The sequence below is a fragment of the Dama dama genome, chromosome 23 (assembly GCF_033118175.1).
Source record: "Dama dama isolate Ldn47 chromosome 23, ASM3311817v1, whole genome shotgun sequence".
In the NCBI taxonomy this organism is placed as follows: domain Eukaryota; kingdom Metazoa; phylum Chordata; class Mammalia; order Artiodactyla; family Cervidae; genus Dama; species Dama dama.
In genome coordinates, this window is record NC_083703.1 from 44,060,443 (window position 1) to 44,072,867 (window position 12,425).

The window sequence follows — 12,425 nt, forward strand, 5'->3', positions numbered from 1 at the left end:
TCTCCTGGAGAAGCAAATAGCAACCCAGTATTCAGTATTCTTGTCTGGAGAATGCCATGGGCAGAGGAGCCTGGCAGGCTACACTCCATGGGGTTGCAAAGACTCAGACATGACTGAAGTGACTGTGCGTGCATGCATGCAAAGGAGGTAAAGGAGGGTTAGACAAGTTACTGAGAACTTAGAGGGAAGAGGCATGTCCCTAACCTGAAAACATGACCAGAAATCAACTCAGGGGAATTGCATACAGAAAAAAAGACATGAAAATATGGAATGGGAAGTCAAAAGAAGAGAAAAATCAGATGAGATGGGTTTAAGAGGTTGTATGGGGTTTGGATGCCTGCATCTTAAGAGTTGGTGTTTCTGCATTTATGAGTCTTTAACAGGGAGCACAGTACAGAAAAATTTGCCAGAGACTGTGAAAGTCATTTATGTTAGATGGGTCATGATAAAGGCTCATGGTGATACTAACAGTAGATGGAATATCACTCAGGAACATTTACTCAAAAGTAGAGCACATCTTGTGATTTACTCAATCTTGGACTGGTTCTCCCTTTGATGTTCATCAGAAAATTAACTGTTTAGACACACTTTTCTCTGTTGGGTTCTGTGTTCTCATATTTTCTGTTATATTTTCTCTGTTTCATGATTGGTTGTGGTGGTGGTTTAGTTGCTAAGTCGTGTCTAACTCTTGCAACCCCATGGACTGTAGCCCGCCAGGCTCCTCTGTCCATGGAGTTTTCCAGGCAAGGATACTGGAGTGGATTGCCATTTCCTTCTCCAGGGGATCTTCCCAACCCAGGAATCGAACCCAGGTCTCCTGTATTGCAGGCAGATTCTTTATCGACTGAGCTATGAGGGTTAGGAAACTTAATATGAAATCCACCCTCATAAAAATTTTAAGCATACAATACTATTCAGTACAATGTAGTGTGGTATAATATTATTAACTCTAGGGGAAAAGTTGCTCTGCAGATCTCTAAAATTTATTCATCTTGTATAATTGAGAATTAGAAAAGCTTGATTTCTCCCCCCTCCTAGCCCCTGGTAACCATCACTCTCCTATTTAACTCTTTCAGTCTCACCAATTAAGATATGTCATATAATGCATGTTGACAGAAAATTATTCTTTTTCTGACAATCTTATTTCATATAATGCAATGTCCTCAAGGTATAAGCTAAAACCAGTGAGGAGGAGCGTTCTATGAAAAATACAGCTTTGTGAATTAAAGAATTGTATATATATATATATATATATATATATATATGCATATGTATATTTATATAAACACAATAAATATTTTTAATTATAAAAGTTAAAAATTAATGTGATTAGCATTAATTTTGTCCTTAAGTTTTTATCGTGGAAAATTTTTAAATAAAAGCAAAGGGTATTATAAAAAGCATCACTATTTTCCCTTTTATATGCAAAATTTTTGCCACATTGCCATATATATACATATAAGATTTCGCTCAGAGAATGCAATAGCACCGCACTCCAGTACTCTTGCCTGGAGAATCCCATGGATGGAGGAGCCTGGTGGGCTGCAGTCCATGGGGTCACTAAGAGTCAGACGCGACTGAGCGACTTCACTTTCACATTTCACTTTCATGCATTGGAGAAGGAAATGGCAACCCACTCCAGTATTCTTGCCTGGAGAATCCCAGGGACAGGGGAGCCTGGTGGGCTGCCATCTATGAGGTCGCACAGAGTCGGACACGACTGAAGCGACTTAGCAGCAGCAGCAAGATTTCGCTGACCTAGAACTGACTGTGCTTCACATGTCACTTTAAGCCATGTTTCTCAAGCTCTTTTAGCCCAGAATGGCCATTCTATCATTTTATGTTTTTTGTTTTGTTTTGTTTTTCAAAATTGGAGTATAGTTGACTTTGTCAACTACTCCAGGAGTTGGTGATGGACAGGGAAGCCTGGCATGCTGCAGTCCATGTGATTGCAAAGAGTCGGACACAACTGAACGACTGAACTGAACTGATAGTTCACTTGTAATGTTTCAAGGGTACAACAAAGTGATTCAGTTAAATATATATATATATATATATATATATATATATATACACACACACACATACACACACATATATAGGAGCCCTGGGTTTGATCCCTGGTCAGAAAGATCCCCCTAGAGGAGGGCATGGCAACCCACTCCATTATTCTTGCCTGCAGAATCTCATGGACAGAGGAGTCTCGTGGACTATAGTCCACAAGGTCACAACGAGTTGGACACAACTGAGCACAACACAGCACGCTTTTGCAGATTTTTTTATATCAGAGGTTATTGCAAGATACTTCGTATAGTTCCCTCCGCTATACAGCAGGTCCTTGATGTTTACCTATTTGATGAATCATAGTGTGTATCTGTTAATCCCAGTCTCCTAATTTATCCACACCCCCACTCTGGCCTCTTGTCCTGTTTGGGAACTGAGTGTTGGAGTGGAAGCCCCGAGACCTGGTTCAAAGCTGAGTGTGAGGTGGGGGGACTGGGGTGCTCCTGCCAGAAAGCATCCAGTGCATGTCCCTCTCTAAGAACTGTCAGCAGGGACACTTGCTCTGTGAGGTCACCTGCCACCCAGCATGAAAAACCCACGAGTAGACAGTTGGTGCTGCACCTGGCTTCACCTCCACCATGAGAACACTGGGATGGGCTCAGGTTTTAGCCCGTGCAAGTGTGCACACCCACAAAGCACACTGCTGCTGCTGGGGCCAGACCCACCTCAGCTGCGGGGACACCTGCCTGCTTAGAGGTTCCCAGGTACCAGGCTCACGAAGCTGCAGGTGTGCATCTGCCCAGGTGGCACACTTGCAGGGCTGTGGGGTTGCCGGGAATGGCTCAGGTTTGAGCCCCACCTCTGGGGGCGGCTGCTCCCTGGGGCTTCTGGGCTCACAGAGCTCTTAGCAGTGGAGCCCAGCTCCCTGGCTGTGGCCACCACCCTCCCATGCCCACCCCTTGACAGTGGGGCTCTGAGGGCAGACCCGGGCTCTGTCCTGCACGCACCCCCAGATGAGGCCCCGGCCACACTCCAGGCTCTTTCCAGGGGGCTGTCTCCTCACGGGCAAGCAGCATCCTCTCCCCAGTCTGTCCGCTGCAGCCTGAGTTCCAGCACCAGCCTCTGCATGCACCAGCGGGCATGCCTCTTGGCTGGGAAGGGCAGCAAGGATACAGGGACTGTCTCTGTCGGTCTCTCTCTGCCCCTCCCACTGCAAGCCAACAGCTCCATGACCCTCTGGGTCTCAGAAGCTCCTTACCTGTCCCAGACGACCTCCCAGCCTGTGAAGGAGGCTCTGAGGGTGAGGTACTGTTTCCTCTTTCATAGTTCCCTCCCTGGGGTGCATATCACTTCCTCACTCCAGTTATATTCTTTCCTCCTACCTGGTTCCACAGCAATTTTCTTGTAGCTCTGGTTGTACGAGATCTTCCACCAGCATTTGGTAGGTTCTCTGTGAGAACACTTAGACACGTGGATGTGGATGTCTTTTTGATGTATTCATGGGAAGGTGGGATCTACTCTGGTATCTTGACCTCCACCCTTGAAAATTCTTGCTTTCTGCACAGTAGGATGTCCAAGGCATAACAGTTGAGTACTGACCCACTGTGGAATTAGGCATGTCTCCTGCTAGAGCATGGTGGTCTTAGTAATCAAGATCTGGTCCCTGCTTATTCTCAGACAGGTTGTAATGTTTCACCTTTTCAGGGGACAGAGGCATAAAATTTCTTTTTTTAAAAAGCTCATTACTTGATGTTAATATTTCCAGGTCACATTTAATGTTCCAGTATTTCCTTTAGTATTGTTTAAACTTTTGTTCTTTCTCGGTCATATTAATATTATCTTTCCAGATAATTTGACACTTTTCTGTGTTGGCATTCTACACATAGAATGTCACCCTTACTTCAGTCAGAGCAAACTGTTGAAGTTCTGCAGGTCACACAATATTGTTCTTGTTGCCTATGGTTCTCTGGGATCCCAACAACTCAGGGCTCTGGAGATAACTCTCATAGCAGTAGGGAGAGAAGGGAGGGATGGAGCAAATTCTTTACTTTTGTCTTCTAGCACCCGGCCAGTTTCTCTACTGCAATCCATTGGGTAACAAAGAGTCGGACATGACTGAGTGACTAAACTGAACTGAACTTCTCTACATTGTATTAGTCTTATAGAAATATCAATAACAAACATCTGCATTAAAATCTATATAGGTTCTAAGTTGCTTAAGGCATGTCTGACTCTTTGCGATCCCATGCAGTATAGCCCAGCAAGCTCTTCTGTCCATGAGATTCTCCAGGCATGAATACTGGAGTGAGCTGCCATTTCCTTCTCCAAACACATAAGCTATGTCCTGACTTTGTTGCTCAGTTGCTCAGTCATCTCTGACTCTTTGCAACCTCATGGACTGTAGCACACAAGGCTTCCCCGTCCATCACCAGCTCCCAAAGCTTGCTCAAACTCATGTCCACTGAGCTGGTGATGCCATCCAATCATCTTGTCCTGTGTTGCCCCTTCTCTTCCTGCCTTCAATCTTTCCCACAATAAGGGTCTTTTATAATGAGCTGGCTCTACACATCAGGTGGGCAAAGTATTGGAGCTTCAGCTTCAGCATCAGACCTTCCAAGGAATATTGCAGGACTGGTTTCCTTTAGGATTGACTTGTTTGATCTCCTTGCAGTCCAAGGGACTCTCAAGAGTCTTCTCTAACACCAGAGTTCAAAAGCATCAATTTTTCAGTCCTTACCCTTCTTTATAGTCCAACTCTCACATCCATACATGACTACTGGAAAAACCATATTTGACTAGACATAACATTGTTGGCAAGGTAATGTCTCAGCTTTTTGATATGTTGTCTAGGTTTGTCTTAGCTTTTCTTCCAAGGAGTAAGCATCTTTTAACTTCATGGCTGCAGTTACCATCTGTAGTGATTTGGGAGACCAAGAAAGTAAAGTCTGTCACTGTTTCCATTGTTTTCCCATTTATTTGCCATAAAGCAATGGGACTGGATGACTTGGTCTTAGTTTTTTGAATGTTGAGTTTTAAGCCAGCCTTTTCACTCTCCTCTTTCACCTTCATCAAGAGGCTCTTTAGTTCCTCTTCACTTTCTGCCATAAGGGTGGTGTCACTTGCATATCTGAGGCATGTCATGATTTACTTATTTATTAACTAATGAACACATTTCTAAAAGTAGACTTTCCAAGGCTCACTTACCTTATGTCTAAAATTGGGAAAATAATATGTAACTCCTAGGTCTCAGTTCAGTTCAGTTCAGTTGCTCAGTCGTGTCCGACTCTTTGCGACCCCATGAACCACAGCATGCCAGGCCTCCTTGTCCATTACCAACTCCTGGACTTTACCCAAACTCATGTCCATTGAGTTGGTGATGCCATCCAACCATTTCATCCTCTACAATCGCCTTGTCCTTCCACCTTCAATATTTCCCAGCATCAGGGTCTTTTCAAATGTGTCAGTTCTCCACATCAGATGGCCAAAGTATTGGAGTTTCAGCTTTAACAATATTTCTGCCCTATCTCTAAACAAAGGATGTCTTAATTCTCAGCAACTGCAGCCACCACCTGAAGAAAATGAGCCATGAGCCCTGAGGGAACTCAGGAAGGAAACAAAGAATACCTGCCATCTAACACACATCTAGCGGCCATACTCTTCAAGCTGTGGTGCTGGAGAAAACTCTTCAGAGTCCCTTGGAGAGCAAGGAGATCAAGCCAGTCACTCTTAAAAGAAACCCACCATGAATATTCATTGGGAGGACTGATGTGGAAGCTGAAGCTCCAGTACTTTGGGCACCTGATGCAAACAGCTGACTCATTGGAAAAGACCTTGATGATGAGAAAGATTGAGGGCCAGAGGAGAAGCGGGCGATAGAGGATGAGATGGTTGGATTGCATCACTGACTCAATGGGCATGAGTTTGAGCGAACTCTGGGAGATTGTGAAGGACAGGGAAGCCTGATGTGCTGTAGATGGGGTACTGGGAATCCGACACAACTTAGTGACTGAACCGCAGCCATGAGATTACATCCATTCCCTAAGGTGAGCCTTGAGGAAAGTTGGGATATAAAAACATAGGAAACTGGCCCCATGCAGCTGAGATGCATATCAAAGGAATGATTTTAGTGGTCTCTGACTCTTACATCTTCCCATAAGTAGCATGTGTATGTTAACTGCTCAGTCATGTCCAACTCTTTGCGACGCCATGGACTGTAGCTCACCAGGCTCCTCTGTCCATGGAATTCTGCAGGCAAGAATACTGGAGTAGGTTGCCATTTCCTACTCCAGGGGATCTTCCTAACCCAGGGACGGAACCCAGGTCTCCTGCATTGCAGGCAGATTCTTTACTGTCTGAGCCACCAGGGAAGCCCTCCTATAAGAAGAAAAGCACTAAACTCTTTCTTGGGATATCTGGTTTTCTTTAATTAACAATAATCATTTTACATTCAGACTACCTGTCCTTTGTTGCAAAACTCCTATATAAGCAGGCTCTCTCCTTGGCTCTTTGGAGCATTTCTCTCAGGGTTACTTGAGATGCTTCATCCCAGGCTTAAGGTTGTACAAATTTCCACTGAACAAAATATAACTTTCAACTTTTAGGCTGTGAATACTTTTTTAGTAGACAAGTAATTAAAAAAAAATTGTTTGAAGAAAGACACAAGTATTGGAAGGACAACCATGTTCATGACTTACTATTAAGATGACAATACTAACCAAAGTGATTGACACACTCAATTGAATTTTATATATACCCCAAGGCCATTTTTTGCAGAAGCTGAAAAACTCACCCTAAAATTCATATGGGATCTCAAGACACCCTGAATGTTGTTGACCAACATTCTTGGCTTTCTCTGCCCACCAAAGCCAAGTAAAAAATAAGGGGACAGAGTTTGGAGGAAATAGAAAGGCGGCTTTAATTCTCAGCCAGCAGAGAGGGCAACACAGTAGACTCAAGCTGCAAGAACTGAGGCCTGACCCCCTCCATGAGGAGTTTCAGAACTTATATAAGCTGAGAGCTCGCAGTCAGGAGTTGGTGAAGAGGAACAGAGGTGATAGGATCTTCATTTCTTCCTCTTGCATTGTTTTGAAGACAGTCATAAGCTTGTGTCAGTAACCTAGTAATTGAATCTGGCAGTTTGGTGGCTCTGCAGCCTTCTTTCTGAAATATATCTACCAGGGGAAGGGTGTTGTAAGGGTAAACACCAGATACAGGATGAATTTAGCATAGCATCAAAAGAAAAATAGGTGTGAAGTGTAGTTCTTGCAAAGTTAGGGGTCAGAAAAGCAAACTTAGTTACAGAAATGCAGTGAAAAGCAGTTAAATTAGAAAAAAAAAAAAAAAACTTTCTCACTGTTTTCTCTATATGCTTTGCTCTCAGGAAAGGGAAAGAAAAAACTCATTCTTCTTTTTATTTTTCCTTTTCACTGCAACTAAGGGAAATTAAAAAAAATCACTCTTTTTGTTTTCCTTTGCAATGCAACATGAGCAAAGAAAGCAATCTTGAAAAGAAAAAAATAAATTTTGGAAAATAAAAAGTAAATTAAAAAGAAAGAATAGATTTGGGTTTGTCACAATGCCAGATTTTATAACTTACTCCAAGTGTGGAATGGAGTTTTTCCTACCATATCAACAAACAAGGATGCCACGGCCATCAGCTATTCCAGCCCTCCAAATATGAATTTCTGAGCCCAGAGAACACCCAGGAAAAACAATGCCTCCTATCCAGTAGCCACTGAGTTGCTGGCACTCCCTCTTGCAAGCACTGAGGAGCTCAGGAAAATGTGAAAAGACACAGGACACTGGCCCCAGATAGCTGAAATACATACAAAAGGAATGATTTCAGCAAGCCAAGACTCTTGCATCTTCCCATACATAGAAAAGCACTTAATTCTTTAAGTTAAGATATCTGAACTTCCTTAATTAATAATAATCTTTTGATGTTCAGACTACTTGCCCCTTCTCCCAAAACTTATATATAACCTGTCTTCTCCCCCTCCACCCCCAGCCTCCATGGACCACTTCTTTCAGGGTTACTTGAGATGCTGTATCCCAGGCCTGAAATCCTAAAAATTACCACTGAATAGAGCATAACTCTCAACTTTTAGGTTGTGCATATATTTTCAATCAACAAAAGCTACTCTTATCAAAAACAGTGTGAGTATGGTATAAAGACAGATATAAAGACCAGCGAAATAGAACAGAATACAAAAGTCAACATAAATATAAGTAATGTTGTTTGACAAGGTTGCCAAGATCATTTAAAGGAAAGGTGCAGTCTTTTCAACAAGCAATGCTGAGAAAACTATGTATCAGTGTGCAAAAGAAAGTTAGACCTCTCTAGATCTAATTACCTTACACCACACACACACACACACACACACACACACACAGAAAATTCAAACTGCATCAAAGACCTAAACATACAAGATGCAATATGACACCCTTAGAAGAAAAGCTAGAGGGAAATCTTCATGACATTGGAGTTAGATATGTCACCAAAGCACAGGCAACAGAAGGAAAAACAGATAAAATACTTTTAGCATCAAAGGAAACTATCAAGAGCGTGAAACGTCAATACACAGGAGAGGGAAAAAACAAAAACAAAAAAACAAAAACAAACCTTTTTGAATCATGTTTATGATAAAGCTGAATAGAATGGACCTTCTTGTAAACACTCTAAAACTTTATCTCAGATCACTTTTGCTCAACTGCTACAGACTTTACTTGGTGACCTTTACTCTTTAATGCTTAATACTTCCATAATCAATTTTTGTATCCCTGCCTTTTGATGAAAAATATAAAGATGTTATATTTCTTCACTTGTCTTGACTACCATTTCTCTTCCCTACTGAATTAAAAGCATTTTCTAAGAGCATTTGGATTTAAACCTTGAAGTTGTTCTACTGTCTCCCAACTGGCAGACCTGGACATGGTAAAAATTGTCACAGCCTCTATGTGAAGATTTGACACTCAGGAATGGAAACACATTGTTCCACAAACATCACATCAAGCACTCTGGTGTATTCTCTCCCCACCTTCTAGTGGTCACCTCTGTTTCTCTTCTGTTTCTCTTTGACTCCAGTTTTCTACACAGTGCATCCCAAACCAAAGTAACTGTGTGGACAGGATGATGGTAAGCTCCAGGTGACAGTGGCCCAGGTGCTTTGACCACATCCCCTGGTTCCTGCTTCTGTTCCCTCCCCTCCACATCTCAGAACCACCACCTGTTAGTCTTCATCTTTGCACTCTTACACTTACCGGATCTCAGATTTTGAGTGAAGTTGAAGCCCAGTCACAGTCACAGAATAAATGTAATCAGATCACAACAGGAATAAAGTGCTACATCAGTAAACATCATTATTATAGAAGGAGTTGATAATAATGTATAAGAAATGCTCAGATTCTCAAATAAGCGTTCAAGGAGATGTTCTTAGGTAACATTCGCTTCTACATGTACTGGGTATTCATCCAATCCATCTTCAATGAGAACAAAGTCTTCATGTCCTGAAGCAAGTACATCTATTGTTCTTGATCTGGTAACTAGAGAAGTCTTCTCACTATAGTGTTCATGATTGACACCCACAAATTCAGATGTGTAAGAAGAAAACAGAGTTGTCTGTTATTCTTGGAATTGATTTTATTTGGGCTGTTGTGAAATTGGTCTTTCTCAGAAAAGGTAGCTGAAGAATATACTGTATTCTAGATAAAGAACCAAGATTAGCTGTTGCCCTGATCATCCGGGTCTAGCTCTGAAACCATGTTCGAGCTTCTGTGTCCTTGTCCTTTGAAGTAAAATGCTGCCTCAAGAGTTAATGATTGGGAAATGTGAAGATGTAGAAACAAAGAATAACTGTAGGACTAGGGAACTGGTAACAGTTTAGACTATAATTCTCCCACACTACAGAATCAGGGAACTCACAGTTTCCTGATAGATACAGACAAAGGCCTGACACACATTCCTAAATTGTTTTTACAGGAAGCATATCCCCTCTGGATGAAAACTTCTGACCAGAAGAACATACACCCTAGACTTTTATTTGTCCTCACTCAATCCCTAGAAGAGACTTGCCAGTATAAAGAGAAAAGCAAATATCTGCTCACCAAACAGCATACTGCCATGTTATTTAGAAAAAATAAAATGATAGAGCCAGTGGTATTTGTCTCTAGAAAGTGGTCTCTTGTTTAATGAGGCATTTGTGGTGTGAGAGGGGTATTTTGTGTTCTGTATGAACAAAACTAGATTACACTTGAACTTGACAGAGGCTTGTGTGTGGGGAAGTGCTGGCCAATGGTCAGAATGGCATTGCTTTGGAAGGTGGGGGAGAAGCTGGGAGCTGCAAGGGACAAGCGATGGGAAAGCAAGGGAGGATGTAGAGAGGAGAGCAGACACTGTTGTCCTGGGAGGAATTTGGGGGAAAAGAACCAAAATATTTATGAGGCTTTAATTATGATGCTTGATGAAATGAGTAACCCTGTAATTTTTAGTAAAATCCACTTTCTTCACTAATGTGTCATGGAGTGGGTCCAGACTGAAGAATAAAAGCTATCTCAAATGTGGCCTCAGGATGTGTGAAGAAGAAAGCCGATGCTTTTTTGCTTCACTTATTACTCAGATCACTCAGTACCATCATCAAATCCTTAGAGTCCACTACAGAAATGGTCTCAAAGATGACTCAGCAGTTTCCTCAGGTTCTGAAACTCCTGGCTAGGTGCAAAGTGCAGGGGGGGTGTCAACGGAAAATTGATAACTTTGTTAGCTGTTTGCGTTCTGAAGCAGAGCTTGAAAGAAAGTGCAAGTCAAGAACACTTATCTCAAAATTGGCTGAGTCCCCACAGAAATGTGTTACCTCCATAACAGGAATGCATTACCTCCAGAGGCAGCTGACTTGCTGTCCCTTAAGTGTGACAGGAGACTCTTCCTGGTCTTAGCTTCTCTGTTCTGTGTCCCACTTGTCCACAGAGCTCACTGTTTGCCTTCACGTTTGCTCAGTAAAATCTTTTCTAACCATCTTATAATAGTGCCCAACCTCCCAACTCCCAGCATGGCCTGTTCTCCTCCCTGCTTTCTTTTTCTTCCTTTCACAGTGAAGAGTTATGAAGAATCTAAGATTTTAACCTGACCTGCAAGCCTACAAATCACCTTGCCTTGGTTTCATGGATGCTTATAGAAGATGGACTCTTTATCACCCACAACAAATGGACCCACAACAAAAGCTGTAGCCAAAATAGGAGTGTCATTTTCCAGCTTTGTTGAGACATAATTGATATATAACATTGTATAGGCTTAGGGTATACAACCCCTAACAAAGGTCCGTCTAGTCAAAGCTATGGTTTTTCCAGTAGTAAAGTATGGATGTGAGAGTTAAACCATAAAGCAGGGTGAGAACCAAAGAGCTGATGCTTTTGAACTCCAGTGTTGAAGAACAATCCTGAGAACCCCTTGAACTTCCAGGAGATGAAACTAGTCAATCCTAAAGGAAATCTGTCCTGAATATTCATTGGAAGGACTGACGCTGAAGGTGAAGTTCCAATACTTTGGCCACCTGATGCAAAGAACTGACTCCTTGATGAAAAGACAGCCTTCAGAATGGGAGAAAATAATAGCAAATGAAGGAACAGACAAAGGATTAATCTCAAAAATATACAAGCAACTCCTGCAGCTCAATTCCAGAAAAATAAATGACCCAATCAAAAAATGGGCCAAAGATCTAAACAGACATTTCTCCTAAGAAGACATACAGATGGCTAACAAACACATGAAAAGATGCTCAACATCACTCGTTATCAGAGAAATGCAAATCAAAACCACAATGAAGTACCATTACATGCCAGTCAGGATGGCTGCTATCCAAAAGTCTACAAGTAATAAATGCTGGAGAGGGTGTGGAGAAAAGGGAACCCTCTTACACTATTGGTGGGAATGCAAACTAGTACAGCCGTTATTGAGAACAGTGTGGAGATTCCTTAAAAAACTGGAAATAGAACTGCCATATGACCCAGCAATCCCACTGCTGGGCATACACACTGAGGAAACCAGAATTGAAAGAATCATGTGTACCCCAATGTTCATCGCAGCACTGTTTATAATAGCCAGGACATGGAAGCATCCTAGATGTCCATCAGCAGACGAATGGATAAGAAAGCCATGGTACATATACACAATGGAATATTACTCAGCCATTAAAAAGAATACATTTGAATCATTTCTAATGAGATGGATGAAACTGGAGCCCATTACACAGAGTGAAGTAAACCAGAAAGATAAACACCGATACAGTATACTAACGCATATATATGGAATTTAGAAAAATGGTAAAGATAACCCTATATGCAAGACGAAAAAGAGACACAGATGTACAGAACAGACTTTTGGATTCTATGGGAGAAGGTGAGGGTGGGATGATCTGAGAGAATAGCAT